Source organism: Bos mutus, chromosome 6, assembly GCF_027580195.1.
Source record: "Bos mutus isolate GX-2022 chromosome 6, NWIPB_WYAK_1.1, whole genome shotgun sequence".
Lineage (NCBI taxonomy): Eukaryota > Metazoa > Chordata > Mammalia > Artiodactyla > Bovidae > Bos > Bos mutus.
This window is the reverse complement of record NC_091622.1, coordinates 98,501,614-98,529,601: the sequence shown is the minus strand read 5'-3', so window position 1 is coordinate 98,529,601 and position 27,988 is coordinate 98,501,614.

Genomic DNA, 27,988 nt, shown 5'->3' with positions numbered 1-27,988 from the left:
AAAGGATGACAATTCTTACTGGTTGTACAATCTTGAACTTAACATCTATGAACTTCACTTTAATCATCTGTGAAGCAGAAATTATACTGTGTATTTCACTGGGGTTTTGTGAGAATAAGTGAGAAAATAAATTATTATTACGATTGCATGCATACACGCTAAGTTGTGTCCAACTCTTTGCGACCCTATGGACTATAGCCTGCCAGGATCCTCTGTCCAAGGGATTCTCCAGGCAAGAATACTGGAGTGCCACTTCCTTCTCCAGGGGATCTTCCTGACCCAGGCATCGAACCTGCATTTCTTTCCATCCCCTGCGCTGGCAGGCAGGTTCTTTACCGCTAGTGCCACCGGGGATTTTGTGGCTGGAGCACAGAGTGTATGGAAAGATGTAGTGCGTAATAAAGTTAAAGCTAGTACAGCCAAGGGTTAGATACCAAGATGAAGATGCTTCCTTGAAGTGTAGAGAGATGGAAATAACCCTTGTCGTTCCTGCTCTTGAAGTTCAACACCTACACCAGGAACATAACGGTTTTCATGAGAATTGGAAATATGGTCTGATGACAGCGGACCATGGTGGTTAAGTGTCAGACAAAACTAGATTTAAATCTCTTCCATTTATTAGCTGTGAAATCCGAGGCCAATTATTTAATCTCTCACTCAGATACCTATGTAAGAGCAGCAAAATGTACTTATAAAAAGGTTGTTAAAAAGATAAAATTAAACTAGATAACATATGTAAATGTAACACACAGATCTAGTTCTAGGTACACTGTAATAGCTGTAAAGTCAAGTCTATTTACTATGCCAGGTGAGCTAAGTGATTTACATAGATCAACACATCCTGTTATTACAGCAATCCTATGAAGTAGATTCTGTTGTTATCCCAGTTTACATGTGAGGAAATGGAAGTACAGAGAGGTTAAGCATCTTGGTCAAGGTCATAGAGCCAAGGTCATAGAGTCAGGGTCATAGACTTAGAAAATCTCCAACAGTAAATTCTCCTTAGGAAATGCTGAATACATGGTAACTATGGATATTACTGGTTGTGTCTCAATACTCTTTATAACCTATTTTCAGCACTGTTGGTGGGTGAATATCTTAGCAGATACCAGCCTTCTATGTTAGACATATGTTTTTCAGAGTCACATGATCACTGTGGGGAGCTTAACAAATTTCAAGAGTGTGGCTTATTATTTCATTTCTGGGAAGTAGAACAACACAATTGTGAGTGCATTTTTTATCAACAATGGGCTTGTTATTATAAAGAATATTGAGTCATATCAGGATTGCAACCCAAAAGTAGCAAACAGCTTTACTTTCCAACTACTTTCTCATTTTTATTCTTTTGCCTAATAATTTTTGTTCATTAGAATAAACTCATTTCAGCACTCCTCCAAAGTCTTTCTGAAACAAAGTAAAGCATTATTTAATTTGCAACTAAATGTTTAAAATATTGATTATTTATGAACTTTAGCTTAGTAAACGACAGGTGAAAATATAAACAGTCAGTAAAATAGACTTTGCATTAAAGCCCCTGGTTATAATGAGTTTATGGTATTTCTATTTCTGACCCTATTATGCTTGTACTTTCCTTAATCGACTTAAAATGAAGTAGCAAGCCCAGTTCACAGTAAGTAACCCAAATTACGACAGGGTCTAATACTTAGGGCACAAGGATGCTGCACGATTTGCCAAACTCAAAGTTTGTTCAGGGGTAGGATGAAAGTCCAATGAATAGCCTAAAGGTTAGTTTTCATTCCCACCCTTTCCCTAAACTCCAGGATTTCATTAATGCCACCTCTATAAGACTCAGTCTATCTAGATAATAGTTAGGGCCACTACAGGAAGAAAAACACCTTTGTCATTAAAGGAGCAAGTGTCCTTTAATTTCCTAAAATGCCTATTTCACTTTGCAAAATACTGATGACAAATTCTAAAGACTTTCATTTAACTACCATCTATTTAACACTTAACTAAAACCGGACACAACATTAGGTGTGTGATACACACAGCATAGATTCTTGGAATCGGGAATTTAGAGTTGAGGAGAAGTGCTCTATGTAACAGAACAACTGCAAAATAATACAGAATGTGCTAAAAGTGTGGCACATATGGTCTGCAAAGAGAAGGTCTGCCGTGGGAGGCCGAGATTTCTGGCAGTGACAAGGACAGAGATAAAGTGTGTGCTGAAAAATTAATCTTGCATACAATAGGGGCTCAATAAAAATTCATTGACTGAAGGAGTCAACAAGGGTCTTAAAATTCACAAGCTAAGGGTTTGTGATTGTATCTATTTAATCACTTTGTTCTTGTTCAGTCGCTCCATAGTTTCCAACTCTTTGCGATCCCATGGACTGCAGCACGGAAGGCTTCCTTGTCCTTCACTATCTCCTGGAATTTGCTCAGACTCATGTCCATTGAGTCAACAATGCCATCCAACCATGTCAACCTGTGTTATCCCCTTTTTTTTTCCTGCCCTCAGTCTTTCCCAACATCAGGGTCTTTTCCAATAAGTTGGCTCTTCACATCAGGTGGCCAAAGTATTGGAGCTTCAGCATCAGTCCTTCCAATAAATATTCAGGCAATGGACATGAGTTTGAGTAAACTCCGAGAGTTGGTGATGGATAGGGAGGTGTGGCATGTTGCAGTCCATGGAGTTGCAAAGAGTCAGACACAAGTGAGCAACTGAACTGAACTGACTGATTTCCTTTAGGATTTACTGGTTTGATCCTCTTGCTGTCCAGGGAACTCTCAAGAGTCTTCTCCAACACCACAGTTCAAAAGCATCAATTTTTTGGCACTCAGCCTTCTTTATGGTCCAACTCTCACATCTGTAAATGACTACTGGAAAAACCATAGCTTTGACTATATGGGCCTTTGTTGGCAAAGTGATGGCAAAGTAATTTCTGCTTTTTTAATATGCTGTCTAGGTTTGTCATAGCTTTTCTTCCAAGGAGCAAGTGTCCTTTAATTTCATGGCTGCAGTCACTGTCCATGGTGATTTTGGAGCCCAAGAAAATAAATCTGCCACTGTTTCCATTTTTTTTCTCATCTATTTGCCACAAAGTGATGGGACTGGGCGCCATGATCATCATTCTTTGAATATTGAGTTTTAAGTCAGCTTTTTCACTCTCCTCTTTCATCCTCACTGAGAGGTTCTTTAGTTTCTCTTTGCTTTCTGCCATTAGAAGGTATCATCTGCATATCTGAGTTTATAGGTATTTCTCTCGGCAATCTTGATTCCAGCTTGTGATTCATCCAGCCCAGCATTTCACATGATGTCCTCTGCATAGGCATGAAATAATCAGGGTGACAATATACAGCCTTGACGTACTTCTTTCCCAATTTTGAACCAGTCATTTGTTCCATGTCCAGTTCTTTTACCTCCTGACCTGCACACAGGTTTTTTAGGAGGCAGGTAAAATGGTGTGGTATTCCCATCTCTTTAAGAGCTTTGCATGTAGGAATTATACAGTCTACATTCATGGAATGAATAGTCTCTGAAGAAATTGGTGAGAAGGGAAACTAGATTTTATGTAGGTGCTTACTAAGTATTACTAAGTAATATGATGGCAGGTGGCACAGGTAATACAGTGAAAAGTACACAGACTTTGAAATCAGAGATACCTGAATTCAAATTTTGATCTTGACTCCTACTAGCTACCTAACCAATTTATGAATATTGCTTTCCCTGTTTGAATCTCAATTTTCCCAAATACCCACCTCTCATTGGTCAAAATTAAGGATATATCATATAAAATATTTAGTACAATACATACATAGAGCAATTGACCCCCTACACACACACACACAGGTCTAATCAGAAGTTTCCAGAAACTTCTTTTCTTTACACAACGTTCCTAAACAACATATGAGACAATCTTGTAAGTAGCTTTTCCTTTAACCAACCAGGAAACCTGGAAAATTCCAGCAGAATTTCATGAGCTCCTTGGGAATTATGAAGGATTCCTTTTTATGAGATTTTCACATTTTTTCATATCAAAAAGATCTTTTTTTCAATCATTATCATGTGAGTCTAAGAGAACCAAAAAAGAAGAAGGAAAGAATACACAAAGAGAGACCAAGTTTGCTGATAATCTCGTTAGGTCCATTTCCTTGAAATCTTTATATCCAGCTTGTGCTTATTTTCCCATCAATTACATCAAGGACCAGTTCCCGGACTGTATGGAATATTTCAAGAAGACGTGCCATTCTGACCTCTGAATGCCACGCTGACTTTTGCAATTCATAGGCTAGCTCGGGGGAAAGCAGCCTTTGTTCCCCTCAGCTAGGGGGAACTTTTTGAGAAGTGCTTATTGGACACTGTGCGTACGTTGTCATTTCTGCCCACCCACCGTCTGCCCAAGACAAGGTAGTTCCTCATGGTCTCTTCTGACTCACATGAGTGGTGCTTAAGGTTTAGTTTATTTCTTTAAAAAGTCCAGATCCCCTCATAATGACTTTTCAGGGGGTCGTCCCCATCTCTTAACTGTCAAAGGAGCACCATGCCAAGATCAAAGCAGCTGTGGAGATGGAAGAGAAATATTAGGATAGCCAAAATTAAAAAAAAAAAAAAAAGGAAAGAGGAAAGAAAAGGAACAAAGGACGGAAGAGTGGAGAGTGAAATGGGATTACGGTGTTGCTTTTAGGCCTCCCCTTCTGCCTGTCTGTGTCTATTAAACCTTCACAGACCGGCATCTTATATACCTAAGATCTGTGAGCAACGTGGGCTCCAGGGCATGCTACACTCATATTCTCAAAGAGAGACCAGTAAACTTTCAGGGTTTACTTTCAGGGGCTCAGCCACAACCACCATCTCTGGGCTCTGAATACACATTTCACACTGGGTTCTGTTTGGCCACTGCCTGGCTGTGCTGGTAGCTCAGTGGGGAATGCCATGTCTGTTCTCCAAAGGAATTCAACAAATTAACTCAGAACAAAGTTGCTTGGAAGTGACATGGATTCACACACACTGTGTCATGCCAACAAGAAGCTTGTCAGCTTGCTGTTTTCACATATATGAAAAGAAAATTCCCAGGAACCACCAGATGGATGGAAGTACAACTATGTTTAGAAAAGCAGGCAGGAGAGGGAACAGGGCAGCACCACAGGCCAAGATGAAAATCCCTAGAAATACCTCCAGCGACCAGATCACGAAAGCAGAAATTAGCACACACACACAAAAAAAATCAGAAAGATTATTTTATTTAAGTCCTAGCAGATTAGTGTAATATCTATACACATACAGAGGTAGTTGCTGTGATTTAAAACCAAACCATGAAAAAGAAGTGATTGGACAGCTTGCATGTCTCTGGGGTTTCTGTCTAGTATTTTATATACACAATTTCATTTTAATTCATAAATCTTTCAGCAAAATACGTGTAAACTCAGAAAGATAATGGGGGAAACTGAAGCTCAAAAAGAAGTTAAAATAGTTACTTAGGAAAAGCCACCAATTGTATGATTCCATTTATACGAAATATCCAGAATTAGGTAAATCCATAGAGATGGGAGGCAGATTAGTGGTTACCAGGGGCTGGGAGGAAGGAGAAATAGGACTAATGGCTTAATGGGTATAGGTTTATTTTGGGGGTAGTGAAATGTTTTTTGAAACTAGATAGAGGTAAATGGTTGCACAAAGTTGTGAAAATACTAAATGCCCCTGAACTGTATACTTTATTACAGTAAATTTTATGCTCTGTTAACTTTGCCCCAATGGGGGAAAAATATTGACTACATTTTGTCTAAGATTATACCACTATTAACTAGTACAGCATGGATTCGTAATCAGATTTAGCTACATCATCAAAAAAGCAAGAGAGTTCCAGAAAAACATCTATTTCTGCTTTATTGACTATGCCAAAGCCTTTGACTGTGTGGATCACAATAAACTGTGGAAAATTCTGAAAGAGATGGGAATACCAGACCACCTGACCTGCCTCTTGAGAAACCTGTATGCAAGTCAGGCAGCAACAGTTAGAGCTGGACATGGAACAACAGACTGATTCCAAATAGGAAAAGGAGTATGTCGAGGCTGTGTATTGTCACCTTGCTTATTTAACTTATATGCAGAGTACATCATGAGAAACGCTGGGCTGGAAGAAGCACAAGCTGGAATCAAGATTGCCGGGAGAAACATCAATAACCTCAGATATGCTGATAACACCACCCTTATGGCAGAAAGTGAAGAAGAACTAAAGAGCCTCTTGATGAAAGTGAAAGAGGAGAGTGAAAAAGTTGGCTTAAAGCTCAACGTTCAGAAAACTAAGATCAGGGCATCCAGTCCCATCACTTCATGGCAAATAGATGGGGAAACAGTGGAAACAGTGGTTGACTTTATTTTTGGGGTTCTAAAGTCACTGCAGATGGTGACTTCAGCCATGAAAGTAAAAGATGCTTGCTCCTTGGAAGGAAAGTTATGACCAACCTAGACAGCATATTCAAAAGCAGAGACATTACTTTGCCAACAAAGGTCTGTATAGTCAAGGCTATGGTTTTTCCAGTAGTCATGTATGGATGTGAGAGTTGGACTATAAAGAAAGCTGAGCACTGAAGAATTGATGCTTTTGAACTGTGATGTTGGATAAGACTCTTGAGAGTCCCTTGGACTACAAGGAGATCCAACCAGTCCATCCTAAAGGAAATCAGTCCTGGGTGTTCATTGAAAGGACTGATGTTGAAGCTGAAACTCCAATATTTTGGCCACCTGATGTGAAGAGCTGACTCATTTGAAAAGACCCTGATGTTGGGAAAGATTGAAGGCAGGAGGAGAAGGGGACAACACAGGATGAGATGGTTGGATGGCATCACCGACTCAATGGACATGAGTTTGGATAAACTCCGGGAGTTGGTGATGGACAGGGACTCAGACACAACTAAGCAACTGAACTGAACTGAACTGACATCAGGTCCATAACAAAGATGAATAGTTTGTAAATTCATTAGTGGTTCATAAGCAAAGCTAACTATTTACAAACATACAATGGTCTCTTTTTAACACTGGCCCTTGGAACATGCTACTTCTTCCTTATGCTTTTTCCTCAGTTCACCAGCCCCAAATTATTGCCTGATTAACTTCTCACTTTTCAGAATTCCTGCTTCATAATGATGGCCATAACCAGATGCTTGAATATACTTTTACTTATTAAGCTGTATTTCAGCCCTGATTTATTTGTGAGAGAAAAGAACTTTCACTATGATAGTTAAATACAAAAATACTGTTAGTGAAGAACTTTTATCAAAGAAAGTCTAAGTTAAATATCTTGATTAGTTTAAATCAAGAACCAGGGCAGAGATGTTCATAATGAGTATTTCTGGCTGGTGGAAAATCATTTTCATATGGTTTTTATGTTTATTTTCCAAATTAAAAAAATATTTCTTAAAATCTTAGTTTGCTAAATTTGTAGTATACAGATATTCTTTGATTTTGTCCCTAACCTCCATCCTCATTGTCCTTTAATTATTATTCTAAACTGCCATGGTCAAACACATAACAGAACAAAATACTATTTTGCTTTATTGGACTTCTCTAGTATTAGCACTTCAATAATATTCATATTGGCTTTTTTTACCTTCAAAGTGAGAATATTTAATTCATGAAGCTTGAGCTCATATAAAAACATCTTATTTTCAGCCACTTCATGAATTTAAGTCTTTGTGAACTGGACTGAGATTTAACTATCACTTACAAATTGTCTGTGTGGCTAAATATATCACAAAAGCTCACGTTTTTCATGTAGAAACAAAAACTGAATACAAACCCTCTCAAGGTGGAAACCACCTGTCTCTTCTCTCGAGGAGCCATCAATGTTAATTCACTCTATCCATGCCAAGTTGTTGACAGCTGGTTGTTGTTGTTCAGTCAGTAAGTTGTGTCCGACCTTTTGTGACTCCCACGGACTGCAGCACGCCAAACTTCAGTGTCCTTCACCATGTTCTGCAGCTTGCTCAAACTCATGTCCATCGAGTCAATGATGCTCTCCAACTATTTCATCCTATGTCATCCCCTTCTCCTCCTGTGTTCAACCTTCCCCAACATCAGGGTCATTTCCAATGAATTGGCTGTTTGCATCAGGTGGCCAAAGTATTAGAGCTTCAGCATCAGTCCTTCCAATGAATATTCAGGGTTGATTTCCTTTAGGATTGACTGGTTTGATCTCCTTGCTGTCCAAGGGACTCTCAAGAGTCTTCTCCAGCACCACAATTAGAAAGCATCAGTTCTTCAGTGTTCAGCTTTCTTTATGGTCCAGCTCTCACATTCATACATGGCTAGTGGAAAAACCATAGCTTTGACTATATGGACCTTTGTTGGTAAAGCAGTATCTGTGCTTAATACACTATGTTTGTCATAGCTTTTCTTCCAAGGAGTGAGCGTCTTTTAATTTCCTGATTGCAGTCACCATATGCAGTGATTTTGGAGCCCAAGCCAGTGGCAGGCATTATTTTCTGCGTGTTCTGGATGGAGAAACCAAGGTCAGAGGGATTAAATGATGTACTGAAGCCTCCCAGCTAATCATTGCCAAGTTGAACTCTCAATCAGGCAGAAGTGCTGATTTCTGATTAAAAATTTAAAACATAACCAATGTAAGGAAGTGACATTTCTTTTGTTTTCAAGAAGAGTACCTTCCACACACCCTAAGTCCAGCTTAGTTCCTGGACTGCTAATGGTCACACTTTCCAGTCATCATCTTAGTTGAGTCCAGTAAACTTCACTGATCCTGCAGAATACTGAACTGCTAAAGGCCAGGAATGGTTTTCCATGAAGTAAGGATGGTGATAAGTTATAGATAACCTGACTAGACATTGTCAGTGGCATTGGATTGTTCTTGCGGACACTGCGTGGCCACAGTTAATACTCTGCATAAATAAAAATTTAATTTATGACAATAAACCTTTAAATGAAAAAGCAGTATGTTTTTGTTTGACTTAATTTGAAGCATACTAAAATTGTTCTCTATTTCTACAAGGAGTGGATAGCAAGAATGTTCAAGGGGCTCAGCCTATTTTTTAAGCTGTCATTAGAAATGATTAATATTTAAGAGAAATCAATAAAAATTGAATTTGAAAAAAAATCAATATTTAAGCAAAAGCATTACAAATCACATGACTAGCATTGACACCCTTCATATATTAAAAAGGTTTGTTTTCCTGTGGCATGTGGATAATGCTACAGCTGTATGAAGCAAAATTTCAAAGCGGTGATGTATTGGTTTGAGCCAAAGGGGTAAATCATTTTGAAAATCAACCTTAGTCCTTTAAGACAAAGAAAAACATTGGAGTAAATGCCAGCAAATATTAAATCTCACTGTCAAATATATATTAATGTAAGTACATATGGATTTGTATACATATCTATTTCCAGCAATCTTTCTTCCACCCCTTCTTGCTTGAACAGTAGCTATGCCAAAAAAGCAGACATGGCTATTTAAAATGGTAAACATAGTTGGGTTTCAGTTGAGTTGTGACAGATCAAAAGAATAACAATATCCTTAAATTCAGAAACCATGCTACAATCCCAATCCCACAGGATTTCCCAAACAAACAAATTGTCTTTGTATATCCCCAAAGCACTGTATGATTTTCTATCCTGGTGACCTAAACCAGACCATGAATGAGCTTCGCTATCTCTTTTTGTCCCTTCAAGCATTATTATTCCCCAACTGAACATTTCTCTGGTTCCTACTTGACTTCTCAAGAGCAGCCTGTGTGTGTGCTCAGTCACTTCAGTCATGTCTGACTCTGCAATTCCATGGACTGTATCCTGCCAGGCTCCTCTATCCAGGAGATTCTCCAGGCAAGAATACTGGGATGGGTTGCCATGTCCTCCTCCAGGGCATCTTTCCAACCCAGGGATCAAACTCTCATCTGCTTGCATCTCCAGCATTGCAGGTGGATTCTTTACCCATGGAGCCACCTGGGAAGTCCCAACAGCAGCCTAGTCTCATTCAAAGAGAGATGCTCCCCTAGCCATGGCCCACTGTGCTAGATGTGTCCCAAGAAAAGCAATAAAAGAGAATATTGGCCTAAACTTCCATCTATTTTAAATGCTTTACTGAAAGGCCCATTTAAAGATCACTCATATCCTTTTGGGCTTCCCTGGTAGCCCAGCTGGAAAAGAATCCACCTGCAATGCGGGAGACCTGGCACACATAGCTAGCTATGTCCCACTGTGCTAGCTATGTGTATCCCAAGAAAAACAATAAAAGCGTATATTTGCCTAAACTTTCATCTATTTTAATTCTTTTACTGAAAGCCCATGTAAAATTACTCTTACCCTTTCACTCAGACACTTTTCTAACCTTATAGCTTTCCATATTTGCCCACATTCACTCTACTTTAGCCAAAATGGCCTTGACTTACAAAGAAACAGTCCTCTGCAGCTTGCTCAAAGGCTGACATCTACCTTCTCTGTGACACATGGTCCTAGCTCAAAGGTCTACTGAGAGGATTAGAAACCCAGATTCCTCAAGCATTAGTAATACACAGGTTTTACCATTCCTAATGGATATTTCTACTTATTAAATGTTATCTCTGTGTATATCTCTGTGTATACATAGCATACAAGTGTGCTATGCCAAGTCATGCTAAGTTGCTTCCGTCATGTCTAACTCTTTGCAACCAATGGACTGTAGCCCACCAGGCTTCTCTGTCCATGGGATTCTCTAGGCAAGAATACTGGAATGGGTTGCCGTGCCCTCCTCCAGGGGATCTTCCCGACTCAGGGTCTGAACATGCATCTCTATGTCTCCTGCATCGGCAGGTGGGTTCTTTACCACTAGTGCCACCTGAGAAGCCCCCACAAGTGTGCTAGGCCATGATCAAAATAGAAATATACACTTAATTTAAATAAAATAAAAATATAATTCTAATATGATAGAGATTTTACTCTAATTGAATAGGTATGCAGGAAGAAAAAAAGGGATATGAGCCCATTTTAGCATTACAAATAAAGTTATCATTGTTTAACTTTCCTTTAAGATACTTTCTAGAAAGGGGATTAACATTTGCTAACTTTTATTTAGCTTCCTGACAAATAAACCCTAAATATCACACATAGATGGGTTAAACTAATTCATTCTAGTCAGAAATTAATCTTGGAACCAAATGGCTCATCGAATAGACTAGTTTTCAAAGCATTTGTATAATCTGCATAATGTATACTGCAACAAAATGTAAAACTGGTTGAATCCTTTGTCGGTAAGAACATGATCAATGTCTATCTACTGAAATATCATTGAATCAACCCTGCTTAGAATCTGCCTTCCAAGCAAGAGACATGGATTCAATCCCTGGGTCAGGGAGACCCCTGGATAAGGAAATGGCAACCTACTCCAGTATTCTTGCCTGAGAAATCCCATGGACGGATGAGCCTGGGGGGCTACAGTCTATGGGGTCGCAGAGTCGGACATGACTTAACAACTAAACAACAACAGTTTACTGAAAAAAGGTGTGAACGGGGATTCTTAGCCTTAAAACAAAAGCCACCATCTCTGAGCATTCAATTCAGGAAGACTGCATGTGAAACTGTGGGAGGCCAAGGACACTATCTAGCCAGCAAAATCAGACAAATCAAATATTTCTTTTGGATAAGAGAGTTTCTTTTCAGTTCATCTCGAATTAAATAAAATTTATTTCTATAATGTTCTAGTTCTATGCACGCTATGTTACCACTATATGAGTTCACTCATTAAAGCATTAGTTAATTCATGCAATCATTAAACATATTCAGGGCCTCCTATGTGTCCTAATTAAGAAGACACATATTTATATTTAAACAGGTAACTATAAATAGAATACGATGAGTAAAATAACAGAAAAATCACAAGATATTTTGGGAACATAGGGAAGAGGTTTTTAATTCCCTGAATGGAGATGCCAGGGAAGTCTTCTAAAAGGGAGACAGCTGATAATAGTTTTAAAGTGAAAGAAAGTGGAAGTCGTTCAGTCGTGTCTGACTCTTTGCGACCCCATGGACTATATAGTCCATGGAATTCTCCAGGCCAGAATACTGGAGTGGGTAGCTCCAGGGGATCTTTCCTTCTCCAAGGGATCTTCCCAATCCAGGAATCAAACCAGGGTCTCCTGCATTGCAGGCAGATTTTTTACCAATTGAGCTGTCAGTGAGTTTTAAAGGCTGGCACTGAAGAAGGAGTGGATAAAGCATTACAGAAGCATAGATGTGATACTTAGCCAACTGTGTTATGCTCGAGCAGTTCTGTGTCCTGTCAGAACACCAGTTTCAAGGCAAAGAGCTGCATCAGATGACGCTGGAGAGATAAACCAAGACCAGAGCACCAGGGACGTCTTGGCTACCTTAATGAACTTGGATTATATCCTGTCGGTGATGTGAAGTCATTGACAGGATTTCATTAAGGAGCATCAGAGTCAGATTTGAAATGCTGATTATCCCCTCTGGTGCCTGTGCAGAGGAATGAGATTCGAAGCAGAGAAAACTAGAGCAGGCAACTGATGCAAAAGATGTGAGAATAGCCCAAGGAGAGATATAGGAGGAGTCAGAAACCGGACAGAAGCAATAGGATAAAAGAAGGTGGGGTATATTCAATAAATATTTAAATTTTAAAGTTTGCAAGACTTAGTGGTTAATGAAAAATGGATGTTGGGTTTGGAAGGAAAAGAAAAGAGCAGAGTCAAGAAGGACAGGTTTCTCCACTGAACTCAGTTCAGTTCAGTCGCTCAGTAGTGTCTGACTCTGCAACCCCATGGACTGCAGCACGCCAGGCCTCCCTGTCCATCACCAACACCCAGAGTCTACTCAAACTCATGTCCATTGAGTGGGTGATGCCATCCAACCATCTCATCCTTTCTTGTCTCCTTCTCCTCCCGCCTTCAATCTTCCCAGCATCAGGGTCTTTTCAAATGAGTCAGTTCTTCACATCAGGTGGCCAAAGTATTGGAGTTTCAGCTTCAACATCAGTCCTTCCAATGAATATTCAGGACTGATTTCCTTTAGGATGCACTGGTTGGATCTCCTTGCAGTCCAAGTGATTCTCAAGAGTCTTATCCAACACCACAGTTGAAAAGCATCAATTCTTCAGTGCTCAGCTTTCATTAGAGTCCAACTCTCACATTCATACATGACTACTGGAAAAACCATAGCCTTGACTAAACGGACCTTTGTTGGCAAAGGAATGTCTCTGCTTTTGAATATGCTGTCTAGGATGGTCATATCTTTTCTTCTAAGGAGGAAGTGGCTTTTAATTTCATGTCGGCAGTCACCATCTGGAGTGATTTTGGAGCCAAAAAAAAAAAAAAGTCTGTCACTATTTCCACTGTTTCCCCATCTATTTACCATGAAGTGATGGGACCAGATGCCATGATCTTAATTTTCTGAATGTTGAACTTTAAGCCAATTTTTTCACTCTCCCCTTTCAATTTCATCAAGAGGCTCTTTAGTTCTTCTTCGCCATCTGCCATATGCCAATGGTGTCACCTGCATATCTGAGGTTATTGATATTTCTCCTTGGAATCTTGATTCCAGCCTGTGCTTCATTCAGCCCAACATTTCTCATGATGTACTCTGCATATAAGTTAAATAAGCAGGGTGACAATATACAGCCTTGACATACTCCTTTCCCGATTTGGAACCAGTCTGTTGTTCCATGCTCAGTTCTAGCTGTTGCTTCTTGACCTGCATACAAATTTCTCAGGAGATAGGTCAGGTGGTCTGGTATTCCCATCTCTTTCAGAAGTTTCCACAGTTGTCATACACACAGTCAAAGGCTTTGGCATAGTTAATAAAGCAGAAGTAGAAGTTTTTCTGGAACTTTCTTGCTTTTTCGATGATCCAACAGACGTTGACAATTTGATCTCTGGTTCCTCTGCCTTTTCTAAATCCGGCTTGAACATCTGGAAGTTCACAGTTCACGTACTGTTGAAGCCTGGCTTGGAGAATTTTGAGCATTACTTAACTACCCTATGAGATGAGTACAATTGTGTGGTACAATTGAGCATTCTTTGGCATTGCCTTTCTTTGAGATTAGAATGAAAACTGACCTTTCCAAGTCCAGTAGCCACTGCTGAGTTTTCCAAATTTGCTGGCATATTGAGTGTAGCACTTTCACAGCATCATCTTTTAGGATTTAAAATAGCTCAACTGGAATTCTATCACCTCCTGTAGCTTTGTTCATAGTGCTTCTTAAGGCCCACTTGACTTCACATTCCAGGATGTCTGGCTCTAGGTGAGTGATCACAGCATCGTGATTATCTGGGTCATGAAGATCTTTTTTGTACAGTTCTTCTGTGTATTCTTGCCACCTCTTCTTAATATCTTCTGCTTCTGTTAGGTCCATACAATTTCTGTCCTTTATTGTGCCCATCTTTGCATGAAAATTTCCCTTGGTATCTCTAATTTTCTTGAACATATCTCTAGTCTTTCCCATTCTATTGTTTTCCTCCATTTCTTTGCAATGATCACTGAGGAAGGCTTTCTTATCTCTCCTTGTTATTTTTTGGAACTCTGCATTCAAATGGGTCTTTCCTTTTCTTCTTTACCTTTCACTTCTCTTCTTTTCATAGCTATTTGTAAGATGTCCTCAGACACCCATTTTGCCTTTTTGTATTTCTTTTTCTTGGGGATGGTCTTGATCACTGTCTCTTGTACAGTGTCACAAACCTCTATGCACAGTTCATCAGGCACTCTGTCTATCAGATCTAGTCCCTTAAATCTACTTGTCACGTCCACTGTGTAATTGTAAGGGATTTGATTTAGGTCATACCTGAATGGTCTAGTGATTTTCCCTACTTTTTTCAACTTCAGTCTGAATTTGGCAATAAGGAGTCCATGATCTAAGCCAAAGTCAGCTCCTGGTCTTATTTTTGCTGATGGTATAGAGCTTCTCCATCTTTGGCTGCAAAGAATATAATCAATCTGATTTCGGTGTTGACCATCTGGTGATGTCCATGTGTAGAGTCTTATCTTATGTTGCTGGAAGAGGGTGTTTACTATTACCAGTGCATTCTCTTGGCAAAACTCTTAGCTTTTGACTTGCTTCATTTTGTACTCCAAGGCCAAATTTGCCTGTTACTCCAGGCATCTCTTGACTTCCTACTTTTGCATTCCAGTCCCCTATAATGAAAAAGGACATCTTTTTGGGGTGTTAGTTGTAGAAGGTTTTGTAGATCTTCATAGAAACATTCTACTTCAGCTTCTTCAGCATTTCTAGGTTGGGGCATAGACTAGGATTACTGTGATATTGAATGGTTTGCCTTGGAAACCAACAAAGATCATTCTGTCATTTTTGAGATTGCATCCAAATACTGCATTTCAGACTCTTTTGTTGACTGTGGTAGCTACTCTATTTTTTCTAAGGGATTCTTGCCCACAGTGATAGATATAATGGTCATCTCAGTTAAATTCACCCATTCCAGTCCATTTTAGTTTGCTGATTCCTAAAATGTCAATGTTCACTCTTGTCATCTCCTGTTTGACCACTTCCATTTTGTCTTGATTCATGGACCAGGTTCATATGCAATATTGCTCTTTACAGCATCGAACTTTACTTCCATCACCAGTCACATTCACAACTGGGTGTTGTTTTTGCTTTGGCTCTGTCTCTTCATTCTTTCTGGAGTTATTTCTCCATTGATCTCCAGTAGCATATTTGGCACCTACCAACCTGAGGAGTTCATCTTTCAGTGTCCTATCTTTTTGCCATTTCATACTGTTCATGGGGTTCTCAAGGCAACAATACTGGAGTGGTTTGCCATTCCCTTCTCCAGTGGACCACGTTTTGTCAGAACTCTCCACTATGACTCATCTGTCTTGGATGGCCCTGCAGGGCATGGCTCATAGTTTCATTGAGTTAGGCAAGGTTGTGGTCCATGTGATCATATTGGTCAGTTTTCTGTGATTGTGGTTTTCATCCTGTCTGCCCTCTGATGGAGAAGGATAAGAGGCTTATGGAAGCTTCCTGATGGGAAAGACTGACTGAGGGGAAACTGGGTCTCCTTCTGATGGGTGGGGCCATGCTCAGTAAATCTTTAATCCAATTTTCTTTTGAAGGTAGGGCTGTGTCCCCTCCCTGTTATTTGACCTAAGGCCAAACTATGGTGGAGACAATGAAGATTTCCAGTACTCTTGCCTGGAAAATCCCATGGACTGAAGAGCCTGGAAGGCTGCAGTCCATGGGGTCGCTGAGGGTTGGACACGACTGAGTGACTTCATTTTCATGCATTGGAGAAGGAAAGGGCAATCCGCTCCAGTGTTCTTGCCTGGAGAATCCCAGGGATAGCGGAGCCTGGTGGGCTGCCATCTCTGGGGTCGCACGGAGTCAGACATGACTGAAGGGACTTAGGAGCAGTAGCAGCAGCCATGTTCCCTCCCTGTTATTTGACCTGAGGCCAAACTATGGTGGAGGTAATGAAGATAATGGCAACCTCCTTCAAAAGGTCCCATGCAGGCACTGCTACACTCAGTGCCCCCAACCCTGCAGCAGGCCACCACCGACCCACACCTCCACTGAGACTCTTGGACACTCACGGGCAAGTCTGAGTCAGTCTCTTGTGGGGTCACTGCTCCTTTCTCCTGGGTCCTGGTGTGCACAAGGTTCTGTTTGTGCCCTCCAAGAGTCTGTTTCCCCAGTCCTGTGAAAGTTCTGGTTGTTCTATGGTGGGCTTAATGGAGACCTCCTCCAAGAGGGCTTATGCCATACCCAGGTCTGCTGCACCCAGAGCCCGTGCCACTGCAACAGTCCACTGCTGACCGGTACCTCCTCATGAGACACTCAAACACAGTTCTATCTCAGTCTCTCTGGGGTCTCTTGGTCCTGGTGCACACGAGGTATGTTTGAGCCCTCTGAGCATCTCTGGTAGGTATGGGGTTTGATTCTAAACATGATTTTGCCCTCCTACTGTCTTTTTGGGGCTTCTCCTTTGCCCTTGGATGTGGGCTATCTCCTCACAGTTGCTCCAGAGCCGCACAGCTGCTGCTCCAGCGCCACATAGTTGCCACTCTAGCACCACCACTCCACTGAACTCAGAATCATGCTTTTCTTTCCTTATTCAGGTCACATATGATTCTTTCCTGAGTGATAAAGACCAATCTCCATCTCTTTATCACAGGGCCAGCAAGGACAGCTCTCTTATCTGTGGATTGGTCTGGTTGTTGCTGCATTTTGACTTGGGTGAAACTTTTTTCTCTGATGACAGGGAAGGGGAGCAGTTCCTCTGAAACCTGAAAGCAGAGATAGTACAGAAACGTATGTTTGTGGCCTTTACTGAAAAGATTTCTACCACAGAGAGAACATTTGAAACATTTGATGTAAATTTCTTGAGCAGGACCAGAGTTTTATCTGCAAATATGCATAAAACACATGGTAATGAGGCAAGCTTCATAACCTTCAGCACAGGAAGAGTTTTTAATTTAACATTGGATTCCCTGCTGGCTCAGTGGTAAAGAATCCGTCTGCCAATTGAGGAGATGCAGTTTCAACCCCTGGGTGGGAAAGATCCTTTGGAGAAGGACATGACAACTCATTCCAGTATTCTTGTCTGGAAAATTCCATGGACAGAGGAGCCTACTTGGCTACATCCATGGGGTTGCAAAGAGTCAGATCATACACCATGACCAAGTGGGCTTTATCCCAGGGATGCAAGGATTCTTCAATATCCACAAATCAATCAATTTAATACACCACATTAACAAATGGAAAGATAAAAACCATATGATTATCTCAATAGATGCAGAGAAAGCCTTTGACAAAATTCAACATCCATTTATGATAAAAACTCTCCAGAAAGCAGGAATAGAAGGAACATACCTCAGCATAATAAAAGCTATATATGACAAACCCACAGGAAACATTATCCTCAATGGTGAAAAATTGAAAGCATTTCCTCTAAAGTCAGGAACAAGACAAGGGTGCCCACTTTCACCATTACTGTTCAACATAGTTTTGGAAGTTTTGGCCACAGCAATCAGAGCAGAAAAAGAAATAAAAGGAATCCAAATTGGAAAAGAAGAAGTAAAACTCTCACTATTTGCAGATGACATGATCCTCTACATAGAAAACCCTAAAGACTCCACCAGAAAATTACTAGAACTAATCAATGACTGTAGTAAAGTTGCAGGATATAAAATCAACACACAGAAATCCCTTGCATTCCTATACACTAATAATGAGAAAACAGAAAGAGAAATTAAGGAAACAATTCCATTCACCATTGCAACGGAAAGAATAAAATACTTAGGAATATATCTACCTAAAGAAACTAAAGATCTATATATAGAAAACTATAAAACACTGGTGAAAGAAATCAAAGAGGACACTAATAGATGGAGAAATATACCATGTTCATGGATTGGAAGAATCAATATAGTGAAAATGAGTATACTACCCAAAGCAATTTATAGATTCAATGCAATCCCTATCAAGCTACCAACAGTATTCTTCACAGAGCTAGAACAAATAAGTTCACAATTTGTATGGAAATACAAAAAACCTCAAATAGCCAAAGCGATCTTGAGAAAGATGAATGGAACTGGAGGAATCAACCTACCTGACTTCAGGCTCTACTACAAAGCCACAGTCATCAAGACAGTATGGTACTGGCACAAAGACAGAAATATAGATCAATGGAACAAAATAGAAAGCCCAGAGATAAATCCATGCACATATGGACACCTTATCTTTGACAAAGGAGGCAAGAATATACAATGGATTAAAGACAATCTCTTTAACAAGTGGTGCTGGGAAATCTGGTCAACCACTTGTAAAAGAATGAAACTAGATCACTTTCTAACACCATACACAAAAATAAACTCAAAATGGATTAAAGATCTAAACCTAAGATCAGAAACTATAAAACTCCTAGAGGAGAACATAGGCAAAACACTCTCTGACATACATCACAGCAGGATCCTCTATGACCCACCTCCCAGAATATTGGAAATAAAAGCAAAAATAAACAAATGGGACCTAATTAAACTTAAAAGTTTCTGCACATCAAAGGAAACTATTAGCAAGGTGAAAAGGCAGCCTTCAGAATGGGAGAAAATAATAGCAAATGAAGCAACGGACAAACAACTAATCTCAAAAATATACAAGCAACTCCTGCAGCTCAACTCCAGAAAAATAAATGACCCAATCAAAAAATGGGCCAAAGAACTAAATAGACATTTCTCCAAAGAAGACATACAGATGGTTAACAAACACACAAAAAGATGCTCAACATCACTCATTATCAGAGAAATGCAAATCAAAACCTCTATGAGGTACCATTTCACACCAGTCAGAATGGCTGCGATCCAAAAGTCTACAAGCAGTAAATGCCGGAGAGGGTGTGGAGAAAAGGGAACTCTCTTACACTGTTGGTGGGAATGCAAACTAGTACAGCCACTATGGAGAACAGTGTGGAGATTCCTTAAAAAACTGGAAATAGAACTGCCTTATGATCCAGCAATCCCACTGCTGGGCATACACACTGAGGAAACCAGAATTGAAAGAGACACGTGTACCCCAGTGTTCATCGCAGTACTGTTTATAATAGCCAGGACATGGAAGCAACCTAGATGTCCATCAGCAGATGAATGGATAAGAAAGCAGTGGTACATATACACAATGGAGTATTACTCAGCCATTAAAAAGAATACATTTGAATCAGTTCTAATGAGGTGGATGAAACTGGAGCCTATTATACACAGTGAAGTAAGCCAGAAAGGAAAACACCAATACAGTATACTAACGCATATATATGGAGTTTAGAAAGATGGTAACAATAACCCTGTGTACGAGACAGCAAAAGAGACACTGATGTATAGAACAGTCTTATGGACTCTGTTGGAGAGGGAGAGGGTGGGAAGATTTGGGAGAATGGCATTGAAACATGTATAATATCATGTATGAAACGAGTTGCCAGTCCAGGTTCGATGCACGATACTGGATGCTTGGGGCTGGTGCACAGGGACGACCCAGAGGGATGGTATGGGGAGGGAGGAGGGAGGAGGGTTCAGGATGGGGAACACATGTATACCTGTGGTGGATCCATTTCGATATTTGGCAAAACTAATACAGTTATGTAAAGTTTAAAATAAATAAATAAATAAATAAAATATGTCTTGAATTAAAAAAAAAAACAAAAAACAAAAAACTTAGTGACTAAACAGTAAAAACAAAGTATGGATTATGGTAGTAAAGTGGGATATTGTTTTAAATGAGGTAGACACCATACCACACTCTTTCCATGGAAGTCCCTTGTTTTCAAACCAAAAGAGGGAAATCCCTGGTTTTTAGCACTTTCTTAAGAGAGTTAGTCCTTCCCAATACCAAGACAATTTTTACGTTAGTAGAGTGTGGTTTCAAATTTTTGAATGTTCACTTCCTGGAGGGCATTATGGAAAAATCAGACACTATTCATCAAATTCTTCCTTAGAGTTTATGCCAATAAATATTTACATTTAAAAAATGACAGGTTTCTAACTGGAGTTCCTGCATATGTCACTCAAATAGAGAAACAGAACTCACAGTGAAATACAGGTTCAGGGAGAAGGTGTACTTTTCAATTAGTTTGAATTTCAAACAATACGAATTACATATAGAGTATCTCATACTGGAAAGATATCAAAGAATTGTACATGGTGACTACAGGAACTTGGAATAGAAAGTCTGGGTTAAAGATACAATTGTAGAAATAATCAATATTATAACAGTAGATTTGGGCTTCCCTGGGTGGCTCAGACAGTAAAGAATATGCCTGCAATGTGGGTGACTTGGGTTCAACCTCTGGGTTGGGAAGATCCCCTGGAGGAGGGCATGTAACCCATTCCAGTATTCTTGCCTGGAGAATCCCCATGGACAGAGGAGCCTGGTCAGCTACAGTCCATGGGTTTGCAAAGAGTTGGACACAACTGAGCGACTAAGAACAGCACATAAAAGTAGTTTAGGACTTCCTGGTGGTACAGTGGATAAGAAGCCACCTGCCAGTACAGGGGACACAGGTTCAATCCCTGGTCTGAGAAGATTCCACACGCCATGGGCAAATAAAACCTGCAAGCCAAAAGAACCGAGGCCTGTGTACCTAGAGCCTGTGTTCCACAACAAGAGAAGCCATTGCAGTGGGAACCCTGTGCACTGCAATGAAAAGTGAGCCCCTGCTCACATCAACTATAGATAGTCCATGCGCAACAACAAAGACCCAGGGCAAAAACTAGGGCCAGTTAATTCATTCAACCAACTAGTAAGCTAGGGCCAATCCTCTACCTCACTTTAACAATGAAAATACAGTTTTGAGACACAGCCACCAGCAACTGTTATTTTATGTGACCTTTCAGAAAACTTCTTGGGTTCTGGAAGATATCAAGCACATCTCCCTTTCTTTTCCCTTCTGATAAGAATATTTTAGTGAGTGCTTTTCAAATTGTGTATCATGATTTGTTAGTGTAAACTTAGTTGATTTTTTACATATTTATTTTGAACCAATAAAAGAGAACAAAATAAACTGGAATAGAAGAGACTAGAAAACAGCATGTGTCTCATAGTATTTGTGTGTGTGTGGATAAAATTAAACAAAATTAAAGACTACTTAATCTTACTTGTATGAAATTCAAATTATTATAAAATATATTTTCTGTTTTCTTCCTTTCAATTATAGTCCATTCTATTTGCATGTGTGTCTGTGTGTGAATTATTGGCTTGCCGTGTGTGGGTTGCAGTCAAAAACATTTGAAACCCTTAATCCAGACTGAGAAAAATTAAAAGTGATCTCTTTAAGACAAGAGAAAAAGAGAAAATGGAGTACTCTAAAAATACAAAAATTAAAAGCTAATTTAACAGCTGACTTACATTTGTATTTAGGGAAATGGCTAGAATTAAGACAGAGGCAAACAAGTCATGAATTCCCAGGTGGTGCAGTGGTAAAGAATCTGCCTGCCAGTGCAGGAGACACAGGAGACACAGTTTCGATCCCTGGGGCAGGAAGATCCCCTGGAGGAGAAAATGGCAGCCCACTCCAGTATTATTGCTTAGAAAATTCGTGGATAGAGGAGCTTGGTGGGCTACAGTCCATGAGTTCACAAAGAGTCAGGCACAACTGAGCACACACACATCATCAAACAAGCCATGGGTTAAGAGAAGAACCAGGAACTGCATAAAGGTGAAATAAAGAATGATATGCCAATGTACATAGAACTTGGCTTGAAATAAGTTTGTTTCAATAAAAAGGTAGATGAGATCAATCAAGAATATTCTAAGAGAGGGAAAAGGTGTTAAAGGTGAAAGAAGAGAAGTACACCAAAAAATAAATTGGTAAAGCTAAAAGTGTCCAAAAGCAGTTTGAGAAGTAATAGAGAGGTACAAGGAGAGTCAGAAGGGTAGATTGTCATTAGAGACAAGAATGGCAAACAGTTTCAACATCCCCCAAATTCTACAAAATTCCCACCCCCAAAATCTCTTAGGAGAGGCTGCCACAAAACTTCAAGAAAATGTCGATTTGCATTCCTGTTCCCTTGTAAAGCCTCCCTTTGATCTGCATTTTATACTTTACATTGAGATAAATTAAAATTAATTTTAAAATTCAAAATTTGTGATTCTGGGGACAAACAAACATTATAAAACCAAGATGAAGAATCATGTATAAGATATGGGTTTTCTTATGAACATTAAGGATTTGAAAGCAAGCATTTTTCTTGTTAAATCTTCTTATATCAGAGTATTTGATTTAGTGTTGGGTAACAGAAAAACCTTCTCTCTCTCTCAATCAAGAAGTATGGGAGTAAACAATTCAGGGTCCATATGGTACTCCACAGGCTTCCCTGGTAGCTCAATTGCTAAAGAATCTGCCTGCAATGCAGGAGACCCCTGTTCGATTCTTGGGTTGGGAAGATCCCTTGGAGAAGGGATAGGTTACCCACTGCAGTATTCTTGCCTGGAGAATACCCATAGACAGAGGAGCCTGGCGGGCTGCAGTCCATAGGGTCGCAAAGAGTCGGACATGATGAGAGACCAGGCACAGCACAACACATCGCACTCCACAGATTTTAACAATGACCCAAGTCCCCCTGGGTATTACTTCCAGGTCTTCCCCAAGGTCATCTCATTATCCCATATGGTGGTAAGTACAACAATGGGAGACATAGGCACTTCCCTTGCCTTTAAGGACACCTCTCAGAGGTTCCACGTATTGTTATTATTCAGTCTGTAAGCTATTTCCACTCTTTGTGACTCCACGGACTCCAGTGCTCTAGGCTTCCTTGTCCTTCACTATCTCCTGGAGTTCGTTCAAATGCATGTCTACTGATTGGTGATACTATCCAACCATCTCATCCTCTGTTGTTCCCTTCTCCTCCTGCCCTCAATCTTTCCCAGCATCAAGGTCTTTTCCAATATACTAATTTCCATGTATTAATTATACTAATATCCCATTGACTAATCCTTGTCACATAACCACCTACCTGGAAAAGAAGCTAAAAGAATTGGTCTTTATTCTAGGCTGTTTTGTGCCAAGCTATAAATTCTATATACCTTAACACAGTCTGAAAGAATCTAAGATCATTATCATCCAAATAGAAATAGTCCCCTTTTCAGGATGATCTATCTTTTCAATTTTCCTGGGGTTGGGAGGTTTTCTAGGATATGACTTCCAGTACTAAAGGTGAGAAAGTCCTGGGTAAACCAGGGTTAGGTATCACTCTACCTTTGACCTAGTAAAAAAGATTATATACTTATCTTCAACAATACTACCAATCCTAAAACCAGGTGCAGAATACCTTTTTGAAATTCAGCTTTCAAAGCCTGAAGTTGATTTATTGAAAATGTCCTCTGGGATGTTTTCTTCTTTATTTCATTTCTCCAAATAGTTAAGACTCATTTGGAGATGCATCCAATAAAGTCAAGCAAAAAAAAAAAAAAAAAAACTCTGACAGTAAATTCAAAATACATCTCAAGAAATATTTTGAACACTTGATAACATTGTTGAAATAAGACTCAAGTCCTCTCACTGGAATACTTAGGAAATAATTGCAAAGGCAAAAATGACTTGCTAGTTTATAGGTATAAACCTATAAATCAATGTAGCTTAATTAACAGAAAGGACCAAATGTTAATAAAGTTATATTTAGTTCCTTTGAAAATAACATTTTTTAAATAACACTTTCTGAAGGAAATCTGTCTTTGAATTATTTTAAGGACACATTTTTCAGTAAACCTGCATTATTTTAAAATTGTGAATCAGAAACAGTATTATCTAAGAGATTATTCCCCATTACAGTCTCTGGAATTGCCCAGAACTGCTGCTTCTTTAACAAATGATAAAAGCCAAAGAGAGCTCACCAGGTGGGGAGATCATGTTGATGGGGCTTCTCTAATGACAGCACCAGCTCGGTCTGCAAGACTGTGGGACTTCTTTTCAGCCATGAAGGGAGGGCATGCCAGGGGCCCACTCCAACTTAATCTTTACTTGTCAAATCTGGACCATATTTTATTTCACAGAATCAGAAGCAATATCTCAGAACACTTGCTTCAGGGAAAGACTTCCAGATTTGAGTGGAATAGGGCAATTTCATAGGACATTTCAATCAGGCAACAGATTTGTACTATTAATGGAGAAGTTAATGAAAACAAGTTCCCCCAAAAAAGAACTAGCTGTGAGTCTGCATATTAGACCTTCCAGCGCTGAGAGTTTGTTTTTTTCATTGACAGGCAGGCAAAGAAAAATCATTCTACTATTGAGAAAGGAAAATGCATTTTATCACCCTAACATATGTGAATACAAACTTCTTCCAGAGTGAAAACATGAGAAACTAATAAACAACTATTTATCAAAGGAAGAGGAGGCAAGAGTTAAACCTTGAAAAATTTTGCTCCCAAGCAAAATTTCATCTTGCATTCTGCTTTGTATAAAATACATATGATTCTGTTTAGGTTTTTCTAGTTCCAAAAAAAAAAAAAAAAATTAGTGAAGACCTTTGACCTTACTTTGTAGTCATTATGATACGCTCTTATCCACTTCATAAATGGAAGGAGTTTTGTTTTTATTGAACCAGTAGGGTAAATATTAGGAGGCAACCATTTTCCTTAAGGCACAAACAAAGTGCTTCTTAATTTGCTCTGTTAATTTGTTCTACCACAGCATAAAGTAAGATAGGCTCTTCCATTAAAAAAAAGAATATTTATTTTTGACTACTCTGGGTCTTCATGGCTGTGAGCAGGCTTTCTCTAGGTGGGGCGTGTGGAGGCTGCTCTCTAGTATGGTGTGCAGGCTTCTCACTGTGGCTTCTTTTTTGTGGAGTACAGGCTCTAGGGCATGCAGGCTCCGTAGTTGTGGCCCACAGCTTAGTGGCCTCACGGGATATATGCAGTCTTCCTGGACCAGGGATTGAACCTGCGTCCCCTGCATTGGCAGGAGGATTCTTAACCACCAAGCTACCAGGGAAGTCCAGTGTCTTCCATTTTTCACATCTCTTCATACAAAACGCATTTGTAGTAAAGAACAATGATCATTTTATAGCAGCACATAATTTTGAAAGCAACCCTTCTAGATTATTATCATTTTGCCTACTTTATATAGAAAGAAGTTGAGGTGCAGGAACTTCAAACATCTTTCCCAAAATCTCACAGCTGGGAAGTGACTGAAAATTTCATTTTCTAAACCTAAAATCAGCATTGTTTCCCCTATGCCAAAAATTATATTTCAAATGTTATCAGAAATTTTTTTGTTCTACTCATCAGAGGACAAAAATAAAGCCAGATTAATGTTCATTCTCTGTTAATATGAAAAAGAGACACTAAATATCAATGTTCTTCAGCAAAGACCTGCAGGAACCAGAATCTAAAAAGGGACACACACACACACACACACACACACACCCCAAACAAGAGGAAGCAGACAATCGATTCTCCTGGAGTAGAGGAGTGTATATGCTGCCCCTCTGGGCATGTGCGCAGTCGTGTCTGACTCTTTGTGACCCCATGGACTGTTAGCTCACCAGGCTCCTTTGTCCATGGGATTTTCCTAACAAGAATACTGGCAAGAGTTGCCATTTCCTTCTCCAGGAGATTCTTCTGACCCAGGGTTCACACCCACATTTCTTGCATCTCTTGCATTGGAGGGTGAGTTCTTTATCAACTGAGTCAGTGGGAAGCCCACTGGAGTATTTATAATGAAACCTAGAAATCTTTTCCACAGAAAAATGCACATGCCACATACACTTCTTTCTGGGAGTCCATAGATTGTTCATATTATCTCTGAAGAGTTGTTGGCTATATTTATTTTCTATTTTTTTTCTATTACAGTTAGATACTTTTATTGATAAATACTAACATTCCAAGACCCTTTTATTCCCTCTTGTTCAATTTAATGTAAATTTCATCCAATAAATGTTAATTTTAGATATTATATATCTTATTTCTAACATTTATTTTTTATTTAGAGCTGTCCTTAATCTGCTGAAATATACCACACTTTACCATTCATCCCTCTTTTTCCCATAAATGCTTTAACATTTTTGCAATCATTGTTTTAAATTGGTTCTTCTATTTACCCTGTTCAAAGCAGGAAACCATCCCTGATATAGAAACTCCAATACAGAAGCTACCATAGTTTTTTGCTCACTCATGAAAGTCTTATTTCCTTCTAGAACTCAGTTGACCAGAGCTTCTCATATCTACTTCTCTTTTCTAGTCTCATGGAAATAATAGGCTTTTGTCTCTGTCTGTGGGTTTCTTATTGCTACCATGACAGTGAAGTTCTTCCCCATCTTTCTACACATTAACTGGTAGTGTAGCACCAAGACCTGGTTCTTTCTTACTCACCATTAAAACTCTAGTGCATATCTGTAGACCATAAGTAAAAATGGAATGAAGATGTTTTAGATGTGTGGAGCAAATAAAATATGATATTCACAGTTTGTAGGGTAAAATAATAGATGGTGGTTTAGGACCAGAATATTTTTCATGATGTTTTAGCTAAGGGTGTCATTGTCTTTGAAAAGTCAAGTGAAGTTTATTGATAAAATCCATCACCTAGCATTGCTCTTTGATCAGAACAAGTAGGTAGTTGGGGGAATTCTCTCAGGCAACAACCTAGGATAAAGAAAAAACACTCTAGGTTTTGAGAAAGATGGCCATTGCTTTTGAAATCCAAGAGATTAGGAATGGAGCACATGAAGAAAATACTCTCAATAGAGCACTGGTCTCCCAAAGTCTCAAGGTTCTCCAGTAACATCTACAGCTGGGTTGGGTTATCTTTGTTGATTGTCTGCTTCATCGCCAACTCTTCTTTGTTTATCCCATTCTCTTGGCAAGATATGAGAGAAGACGGAGCTTGAAAGTGAAGATCAGTTGTCCCCATGCCATGTGGCAAGAGATCTGTAACATCTGATAATCAGGCCAAGGCTGGCATCTCACCTTGCCAGGTGTTAACCTACTGGTAGCAATGCATGGAATTATTTATCCATGCATTTATCCATGCACTCTTTATCCCAAAACTTCTTAGGTCTCCTAATATGAAAAGCACATGTGTATTAAAATAACAAAAGAAATTCAGTCTTTCCATTACACATTTTGCCATGTTATTTTATTAAATTGAAAATAAGTACATTTTAAAATACTAGCAAAAATGGTATAGAATACAGATGAATTGAATAGTGTTGAAGTGCCCACTTATCTCTGACTTGTGGATTGTGCCACATGTCCTGACCCCCAGAAGGCAAATTATGAGATTCTCTGAGCTAGCAAAGGGTCTAATAGCCTATATCAGGTCCATTCATCACTACTGCCAAAGATACTACTCTAAGACTAAAATGTTGATATCAATACTGTTGTGTTGGGGTTGGTGTTGTTTTGCTGACATTGGCATCATTTTGTTGGCATTAAGCCTGTTGGCCTAGTTCCTCTATAGGCAATCATTATTGCATCTAAAGGATTTATTCAATGCCTGCTTCAGTGTATTTCTCTGTCAGACCAGCTCTTTAACATCTGACAATATGTGATGAACAATGGCGGCAGCCAAAGACCCAAATAGTGAAATAAGCTTTCAA